An 11236-nucleotide genomic window follows, 5' to 3' on the forward strand; every position below is an offset into this window, starting at 1 on the left:
CGAACGTAAAGATTTAAGGTTGATACAGATTTGGCATTTAAAGGGGACTTCCAAGGTAAGTCACTGTTTTATTTTCAAATATTTTTATTTTACTGCTAATGCTGTTCTTCCGCAGGAGTGTTTCTGGTACGTTCTGCTACAGCGACATGTTTACTGTTTAGGACGGCCCACTCGCAAAACAAAATTGTAAATAAATGCATCCTAATAATTGTAGGGTATTCGAAATTACCCTTGTTAGTTAGTTTCCTCAAGGGTTAATTCCCACTCAAGAGGCTCTCATTACAAAGCTAATCATGATGTGTGAAAGTAGGGGAAGTACAACATCTTTATCTTCAAATAAAGAGGGGGTAAAAGGGTAAACAAAGAGAGACGGTATTCGAAATTACCCTTGTTAGTTAGTTTCCTCAAGGGTTAATTCCCACTCAAGAAGCTCTCATTATAAAGCTAATCATGATGTGTGAAAGTAGGGGAAGTACAACATCTTTATCTTCAAATAAAGAGGGGGTAAAAGGGTAAACAAAGAGAGACAAGGGGAGTGAATAGAGAGATGTAAGGGAGGGGAGGTGAATAAAGAAAGCTTCAAGTATTTTTGAAGAATCTAAATGAGTGAAAATGAAACGATAAAAACAAAAAGGCAGATCTGGAGGGGTAATGATACAGGGGGAGAGATAGGGGAAATGGCAGTGGTGTGGTAATTATTCATCCTGAATTCTAAAGTAAAAAAAAGCGCAGCGGAAAACATAGGACATAAAGCATTGAGTAGGTAGAGGAAAACAGACGGTATAGATTGAATCAACGAAGGTATATTGAATCAACAGACTTCAAAGCGCATAGAAATGTAAAAAAAAGGGGAGCGGAAAACATAGGACATAGAGCATTGAGTAGGTAGAGGAAAACAGACGGTATAGATTGAATCAACGAAGGTATATTGAATCAACAGACTTCAAAGCGCATAGAAATGAAGTGAACATAAAAGTAAAACATAGGACATAGAGCATTGAGTAGGTAGAGGAAAACAGGCGGTAGATTGAATCAACGAAGATACTCGTATATTGAATCAACAGACTTCAAAGCGCATAGAAATGAGAGCAAAAAACTCTATGCTCTTTGCTCGCCTCTCCACTCTGTTTTTAGCTCAAGGATAGGCGTCCACAACGGAGAACCAACCATCGACACTTGCCTGGCACCCATACCTACCGACCCAAGAGAAAACAAACAAACCATACTAGTGAATAGAGAAGCGTCCTCAACGGAGCCTTGACCATAGTACCGACACTACCGACCCTCGCAGAAAATCAAGAACTTGGGCTGAGTATTTTTTCTGCGCTGGACGATGGGCTTTGTGAGGGTCAATGATCCATGGACTATGGATGCAGTTGTGGTCGTGCACTAAGACCACCGGCAGATTCGCATACTGTCTACATGAACGGTTTATAGTCCCCTTTTTGGAAATCTCACGCCACGCCACTGTAAAAGAGGAAAGTACAGGGAGGGGGTGATAATAAGGGAGGGAGTGGATATGTGGGGAGGAGTGCGTGATAAGGAGTGCTCGTGTGAGATTAACATTTTAGCTAACGAGATAAGGGAGATGCATACTCTCGAGTTTTCTTCAAGAATTAAGGAAACAGAATCCTTCTTTTTTTTTCTGTAGAATTTTAAAAGGAGACGTCGAGATATTAGAAGTCAAAACATATAGGGTGTTGATGAAATAATTAACTTAATATACAGGGTGTTTAAAAACACGAAGGTCTTTTTATTATATTTAATTCGTTTAGCAATAAAATTTGTTGAAATTTCAACTTTCAACACATTTTGAAAATTTGTTGTTTTTGTTTAGCATTTGTTTAGCAATAAAATTTGTTGTAATTTCAACTTTCAACACATTTTGAAAATTTTCATTACATTGTGATTATCTCGGTCCCTATGAAGCGTTCGAGGGCCTCATATCAGCCCTTTTTCTCAGTCAATAAGGTAATTATTACAAAAATTGAACTCTCATGAACAAAATAAACTCGAAACAGAAAGTCCACACTCGCTTACTAATGTAGGAGAACAGAAGGAAAATTCTCTACGATGAAAAATGACAGGAAACGGTTTTCGGCAGAAGTTAAAATTAATAAATTACATCATTTATTATGTTGTTCAACTTGTATTAAAAACTCTCATGAACAAAATAAACTCGAAACAGAAAGTCCACACTCGCTTACTAATGTAGGAGAACAGAAGGAAAATTCGCTACGATGAAAAATGACAGGAAACGGTTTTCGGCAGAAGTTAAAATTAATAAATTACATCATTTATTATGTTGTTCAACTTGTATTAAGCCTAGAGTTGTGCCTTCCGCTCTTCATATAATTCCCCTCGGAGAAAGAAGGAGAAGAAGCAGAAGCAGAAAAAATATGAGAAGAAAGATCATGGAGAATGGGTAGAAGATGAGAACGAAAAGACAGAAGAACGAGGAGGAGGAGGATGAGGAGAAAATTAGGGAGAAGGAAAATGAGGTTGAGGAGAGCTGATGAGGGGGAAAAGATTGCAGAGGAAGAAAAAAAGAAGGAAGATACAAATTCTAACACAAGTCAAAGCAGAAGCAGAAAAAATATGAGAAGAAAGATCATGGAGAATGGGTAGAAGATGAGAACGAAAAGATAGAAGAAGGAGGAGGAGAAGGATGAGGAGAAAATTAGGGAGAAGGAATATGGTTTATGCGGAAAATGAGGTTGAGGAGAGCTGATGAGGGGGAAAAGATTGCAGAGGAAGAAAAAAAGAAGGAAGATACAAATTCTAACACAAGTCAAACCCACAAAAAAACGAGTAAAAACCATGTAGGTAAATCCGGTTTTTATCTTGTCGTAAGCAAATTTTGTTTTTAATTTAGTTATTTAGATAGTCCTCCCAATACAATTATTTCCCCTTCAATTTCATCAGATTATTTCATTTAATCATAACAACTTTTGAAAAAAATCACCAGTTTAACCAAAATGAAGTTGTAATCTGTTTCAAAATTTGAATGTTTTTTATTATTATTATTATTATTATTTTATTTTTTTTACAAAGCTTTTCAGGGGGAAAATCTCCCCTATGTTTTTCGCCGAGTGGGAAATAACGTCACAAAGCTGTGAGCATTTTACAGCATTATTGTTGTAACACCAGTGCCAAAAAATTTCTACTGAACTACTGATGTGTTCCAAAGAAATTTATCATCTTCCCATGGTTCTGTTCAACTGTGACTTCTTTTATTATTACTATTAATATTATCATTACTATTTTACAATTCGCTTTTCAAGCTGGCTGCGTAAGTGCTTATTTTTACTTTTTTTTTTTTAAGTGTGAGATGGTAAGACATAACACCAATTCAAGATGTCACCGATAAAGTTGTGTTTTTCTTTTCGTGGTGTCTGCAAAATGTTATGAAAACAAATTCAAATTTTATGAATATAAATAAAATTTATTAATTTATTACTTGGTGGTACTGACACTGAGAAGAGTTTTTCTTCTTTAATGTGATGAAAGCTGGAGATGGTGAAATTAAACATGGAGAGAAAAGTGTGACAGAATTAATGTGAACTAATGTGGCTCCTAGCAGCTCCTAACAGTAATAACCTTCTGTCTCTAGCTAGAAATAGAAAACGTTTCGAGTTTCGACCATTTTGTAACATCAGTAGGACTAATAAACCCACATTATTAATGGCTAATGTAATTTTTTTTTTTGAGAGCTAATAAATAAATTGGTGATAATTATTATCACTCTCGATTAATTTAATAGTTAGAAGATAGAAGATCTGAAAAGCCCTATGAAAATCGAGGAAGAAATCAGAATAAAATAATCCTGGATTAAAAACCTACTTACCTAATACTAACTTCTCAAAAGGAAACCTTTGAGCCCTTTTGAGAACCAACACGAACTATGTAGACATTGATGAAAGCATACCACATTGAAGGGTTTAATGCTTCTAACATTATTTTAGAATGCAATACCTACTAGACCACGCCCCCTGCATCTAACAAGTTAACAACATAGTTAGGTCTCTGAAATTTTACACCTAATCAATTTATTTCACAATTTGATTTTTACTTTTTTCCGTTCTTCCTCTTCTCTGCGTCTAGGACTCTCTCTTCCTTTTCATTTGGTAATTTGAATCTCAAAGGCTGTTCTTGCTATGTGCTTTTCCTCCTCCTTCTTCTCCTCAGTCATCTCCCTCCTTCTCTTTTCTGTCTCTCTTATCAAGCATTTTTTCGGATTTTTTTTTTTTTTTTTTTTTTAGCCTCGGAAAATTTGAAACACAATATTGTAACTAAAAACTTTGTTTTTCTTGCGAGAAAAAAAGTTTTGTCTTATGGAGTAAGAGTTGATGTGATGTTTTTATTTTCTCTCAAAAGCATTGTTCCCATTTGCATTATTGTTTTCGAGATGGTAGAATGGTATTGTGAAAAGATATTGTGTAGGAACACTTTTGCCTGGGGCTAGTATAGCAAAATAATGTAGCAAAACCACTTTAATGAGAAGAAAAATGTGGGCGAGTGTTGGGATTTGCAGTAAACTGTAGAACTCGATTGAAAAATTGAAGGGGTAACCAAAGCCATATTTTGCCCAAATCTAAGGAGTGAATTTCCTTTCTGCGCTGAATGTACCTACCCAATTTCATAAAAAAACAGACAAACCTATATACTTGAGAGTCTTGAGACCATAAAGTAAATAAATAAGTACAGGGTGACCAAAAATAACTGTACCTATAATACAGTATGCTATAACATCTGTATTCTATAGGCCTATAGGAACAAACTTTGAACATGAACGCTATTGCTATTGATTGTAGGTACCTACATGATGAAAGCTGAAAAAATGCTGCGTACAGTATTTTTTTGTCACCCTGTACTACATGTATACCTTCAAACTAGGATAATTATATAAAGTACATACATAGTTCTAGCTCAGGGACGCAACTCGGATGATAAATTTCAGAAATAGGACGCAAATCGGACGGACGCAACTCGGATATCACAGTCGGGACGCAAGTCAGATCCCCCCTAAAATACACGAGACCTTGTTTAGACTGCTGGGGTAAAGGGGTGGGTGCTGGGTCTGTCTCTCTCTCTCTCTCTCTCTCTCTCTCTCTCTCTCTCTCTTCAGTGTACCTCATACATAATCATGTGTGAAAATACCTGCCTTCCAAGAGGAATCTAAAAAGAACCTTCTGTGAAAAACCAAAGAAACTAAAACAAGGGGAAGAAAGGAAAATTAAAGGGAGTTAAATAAAAACCCAAAATTAATTGACAAGGCCTTAATATGTTTCGTGTATAAATCTATTGGTAAAATATTTTAATTACAGACATTAATTTTTTCCACCTTACAGACACTTGGGAATTTACAATCCTCTCTACCTTCTGTTTCCCCCCATTGGAATTCTGCTCAGGTTCTGGAATTTGGAATGAATGGTTCGTGAAACTTCCCCGGTATTAAAAAGTTCAAGATGTATTAGGGTGGCAGAATTAAATTCATACGGTAGGTAAACAGCATAGAAATGAGAGCTAAAAACTCTATGCTCTTTGCTCTCCTCTCCACTCTGTTTTTAGCTCAAGTATAGGCGTCCACAACGGAGAACCAACCATCGACACTCGCCTGGCACCCATACCTACCGACCCAAGAGAAAATAAACAAACCATACTAGTGAATAGAGAAGTGTCCTCAACGGAGCCTTGACCATAGTACCGACCCTCGCAGAAAATCAAGAACTTGGGCTGAGTATTTTTTCTGCGCTGGACGATGGGCTTTGTGAGGGTCAATGATCCATGGACTATGGATGCAGTTGTGGTCGTGCACTAAGACCACCGGCAGATTCGCATACTGTCTACATGAACGGTTTATAGTCCCCTTTTTGGAAATCTCACGCCACGCCACTGTAAAAGAGGAAAGTACAGGGAGGGGGTGATAATAAGGGAGGGAGTGGATATGTGGGGAGGAGTGCGTGATAAGGAGTGCTCGTGTGAGATTAACATTTTAGCTAACGAGATAAGGGAGATGCATACTCTCGAGTTTTCTTCAAGAATTAAGGAAACAGAATCCTTCTTTTTTCTGTAGAATTGAAGGGAGTTAAATAAAAACCCAAAATTAATTGACAAGACCTTGATATGTTTCGTGTATAAATCTATTGGTAAAATATTTTAATTACAGACATTAATTTTTTCCACCTCACAGACACTTGGGAATTTACAATCCTCTCTACCTTCTGTTTCCCCCCATTGAAATTCTGCTCAGGTTCTGGAATTTAGAATGAATGGTTCGTGAAACTTCCCCGGTATTAAAAAGTTCAAGATGTATTAGGGTGGCAGAATTAAATTCATACGGTAGGTAAACAGTTTTTCTTTTTCTAAACAATGTAAAAGCCCCCTCTCTGTGCGATACCTAATCGTGTAAATGTGCGCTGACTTTTTAATTTTTATGCAGACTCTTTACTTTTTCCATTCTCGAACTAGGAAGTAAAAATACAAAATTTCTTCGGTAGATACAGAAGATCTTTTCAGGTACTACTATGTACTGTAGAGTCGAGCGAGTTCGATCGACATCACTGTTGTTGGAATGGAAAAAAATCCTCACATACAAATCTTAAATATGAAAGCTCAGATATTGTTCTTAAACCGTACCTTCTTGAGGTTGTTAACCCTCGTGAAACGTCAATCCTTCCACCAGTTCCACCACACCACCGACCTATCCTTAAGGACAGAACACGGAAAGTAACAATCATACATTACTCTTCCATAGGTACATAATTAGTCACCATTTAACATAAACGTACCACACTCCACTCCTTCCGTTACAAAATTTCTTCGGTAGATACAGAAGATCTTTTCAGGTACTAGGTACTATGTACTGTAGAGTCGACCGAATTCGATAGACATCACTTAGATTTTGTTGGAATGGAAAAAAATCTTCCGCACAAACTCACATACAAATCTTAGATATGAAAGATCCTAAACTGTACCTTCTTGAGGTTGTTAACTCTCGTGAAACGTTAATCCTTCCTCCACACCACCGACCTATCCTTAAGGACAGGACACGGAAAGTAACAATCATACATCATACATTACTCTTCCATAGGTACATAATTAGTCACCATTTAACATAAACGTACCACACTCCACTCCTTCCGTCCTATCCGACACTCCCTACTAAACATCCCCTTCCATTCTCTATTAACTCCCACCCCATCCCCCCCTAGACAAGTGGAACAAGACACATCAAGTGTCGTTCTCTAATAAAGATATTATTATAATTGACTTGGCGGAGGATAATTTTCCAGAGGGACAAAATTTCCCGGCGCATGCCGAAACAAGACACCTCCTTCCGAGGGAAAATCCGTCTTGTCTCCTTCTCGGAATTTCCTGCGATATCCTTCCTCAGTATCGTCTCAACTTTTGACCGTGCAGCATTTCGTGCGTAGGTAGATACAGAAGATCTTTTCAGGTACTACTATGTACTGTAGAGTCGAGCGATTTCGATCGACATCACTGTTGTTGGAATGGAAAAAAATCCTCACATACAAATCTTAAATATGAAAGCCCAGATATTGTTCTTAAACCGTACCTTCTTGAGGTTGTTAACCCTCGTGAAACGTCAATCCTTCCACCACACCACCGACCTATCCTTAAGGACAGGACACGGAAAGTAACAAACATACATTACTCTTCCATAGGTACATAATTAGTCACCATTTAACATAAACGGTCCACACTCCACTCCTTCCGTCCTATCCGACACTCCCTACTAAACATCCCCTTCTATTCTCTATTAACTCCCACCCCATCCCTCCCTAGACAAGTGGAACAAAACACATCAAGTGTCGTTCTCTAATAAAGATATTATTATAATTGACTCGGCGGAGGATAATTTTCCAGAGGGACATAATTTCCCGGCGCATGCCGAAACAAGACACCTCCTTCCGAGGAAAAATCCGTCTTGTCTCCTTCTCGGAATTTCCTGCGATATCCTTCCTCAGTATCGTCTCAACTTTTGACCGTGCAGCATTTCGTGCGTCTACCTTATTTCCCGGCTGATCCTTGAGTTCCGATATAATCGTGTTGAAATCGTTTTGTCAACTTGACGTAAAGGTTACCTAAGTCTCTATTATACTCCTATACATAGGTATTTCAATTGTATGCCGTAAAGGTCGTTTTGAGACTTTGTCACATTTTGTGGTTTTCGATTTTTGGTTCCGTTTGCTTTTTTCAAGTCGTTTGTTTTATTTTCAGCAAAAAAGTGAGGCTCGAAAGTTCGAACTGTTGTGAACTTCTTCAGTCGCGAATGTAATAGGATTGGTTCCAGTTTGTTTGGTAAGGCTCTGATTGAATTCATATCTTGTCACTGCTTATGGCGAATGGAATAGGAATGGAATGGGATTATGTATGTACTTATGTTTCATGTAAATAAATGAGGCCTGTTTAAACTGTTGGCATAATGGGACTTTTTAGTCTTAGCCGACAGTATAAATAAGGTATATTAAATAAATAAATATGGCTACACTATGGTTAAGTGTTGATCGACTTCGGTTGACTGTAGCATATATGCATCATTTCATCATTTTACAAACTGTTCATCAATTTTCCAAAAGACATGGTCTGTCACTCTTCCGGATATAAACCACGCTTAACTTGAGTGATCCATCCAGACTGGTGCATTGAACGTGCGGTAGTTTCTGAGCCTTATAACTTTTTGAGTGGTCTGTCCTGTTTATCATGCACTATTATTACAACCACATAGCACACTATTCCATTTCTAAAACTACCACGACCGCAAAGTTAATTACATGGAAATCTGTCCACGGTATCAATACAATAGGTAATGGAAAGTAAAGAGCAATACATTAACCCCAACAACATTAATTTTAGGTTGGGCCTTACGTCACATTTTGGTGGTTGACGAAATGTATGGGTTGGCGCATTTTCTTACCAGTGGCCAACAGTTCCCCAACCATTTCCAAACGATGCCGATGGGCCAACCATACTCTTGACGATGAGTCAGCCCTATGATATCCCAACAATCGATGTTGTTAGTTAAATTAATATAGGAATGTATATTTATAGGTAGGAGAAAGCTGCCCAACTTAGAAACCTATAGGTATATTCATACCTACTATTTCCTACCTATTTAAACAGGGGAAACATAGCGTCTCGTAAAAAAATTCCCTATGGAAAAGTGCCAAGTTTTCTTTCGAACATCATTAGAAAAAAGTTATGAATTATTAATTTTTAACGACTATTACGACGAGAGGAAAACGTTACCTACACTTTTCAATTCCTATCAATATGAATCTATTTTCCGTCTGTATAAATGGAGGTATTTGTGTCTGTTTAATAAGTAGGTATAGATTGTTCTAATTTTCAATGACTTGAAATAGAAAATGATGTAACAGACGTACCTACTCGAATTTATAGATATATTATATACCTACCTACTTTACATGAAGGTAGGTAATTACTATAATATTTGTATGTCTATACACTTTACATTTACCTACACTTTCTTTCATACAGCCACTTTACCTACTTGGTAAGGTACTTACTACCTTAGGTACTTATGTGTCTCTCAGGTGGGTACCCACTTACAACTATACATTGTTTGAATGTTAAGTATACAAAATTAATCCACCAGAAACTTGTAACTTACAAAACCTTCCAGCGACAGTAATGATTCTTGTTCTCTTGTAAACTTCTGCAAGTTGCACTCAAAATCTACCCCAAGTAGAGTAGGAAAACTGAGAAATTGCTGTAAGATGTGCTAAGTAAACTATTGTATTAAAAGTTTCCTTGCTGTGGGAGTAAGAACTCGAGATGAGGGTAGTTTTTAGAGGGTGCTTTTCTTCGGGGGAAAATTTCTTAGGGGTATGTTTTTTTTTTTTTGCTGAAAGTGAAAAACTTTACTTCAAACATGGCGGAAAATTATGTTTATATTGTATCTCTAGGTACTTTAGTTGTATGTCTTGGTTGGAACTTGCAACTTGCCGGTGTAAGACCTGCAGGGCACTTACACAGCGAAAATGATAAATGTATGTATAATAATTTTACTACTAGAGTTCTTTTTCTTTTCTCTCCTCTCTCTATTTTCTTCCTCTCTTCTCTTCTGTCTCTATTTTCTTATTAAAAACCTAGTTACCTTATACTAACTTTTCAAAAGGAAACCTTTGAGCCCTTTTGAGAACCAACACGAAGTACTTAGATATTGATGAAAGCATACCACATTGAAGGGTTTAATGCTTCTAACATTATTTTAGAAATTAGAATGCAATACCTACTAGACCACGCCCCCTGCATCTAACAAGTTAACAACATAGTTAGGTCTCTGAAATTTTACACCTAATCAATTTATTTCACAATTTGATTTTTACTTTTTTCCGTTCTTCCTCTTCTCTGCGTCTAGGACTCTCTCTTCCTTTTCATTTGGTAATTTGAATCTCAAAGGCTGTTCTTGCTATGTGCTTTTCCTCCTCCTTCTTCTCCTCAGTCATCTCCCTCCTTCTCTTTTCTGTCTCTCTTATCAAGCATTTTTTCGGAATTTTTTAGCCTCGGAAAATTTGAAACACAATATTGTAACTAAAAACTTTGTTTTTCTTGCGAGAAAAAAAAAAGTTTTGTCTTATGGAGTAAGAGTTGATGTGATGTTTTTATTTTCTCTCAAAAGCATTGTTCCCATTTGCATTATTGTTCTCGAGATGGTAGAATGGTATTGTTTAAGAAAAGATATTGTGTAGGAACACTTTTGCCTGGGGCTAGTATAGCAAAATAATCTAGCAAAACCACTTTAATGAGAAGAAAAATGTGGGCGAGTGTTGGGGTTTGCAGTAAACTGTAGAACTCAATTGAAAAATTGAAGGGGTAACCAAAGGCCATATTTTGCCCAAATCTAAGGAGTGAATTTCCTTTCTGCGTTGAATGTACCTACCCAATTTCATAAAAATCAGACAAACGTATATACTTGAGACCATAAAGTAAATAAATAAGTATATATAACGAACAGGGTGACCAAAAATAACTGTACCTATACAGTATGCTATAACATCTGTATTCTATAGGCCTATAAGAACAAACTTTGAACATGAACTCTATTGCTATTGATTGTAGGTACCTACATGATGAAAGCTGAAAAAATGCTGCGTACAGTATTTTTTTGTCACCCTGTACTACATGTATACCTTCAAACTAGGATAAGTATATAAAGTACATACATAGTTCTAGCTCAGATAGCTCA

Source organism: Diaphorina citri, unplaced genomic scaffold (genome assembly GCF_000475195.1).
Source record: "Diaphorina citri unplaced genomic scaffold, Diaci psyllid genome assembly version 1.1 scaffold1131, whole genome shotgun sequence".
Classification (NCBI taxonomy): domain Eukaryota; kingdom Metazoa; phylum Arthropoda; class Insecta; order Hemiptera; family Psyllidae; genus Diaphorina; species Diaphorina citri.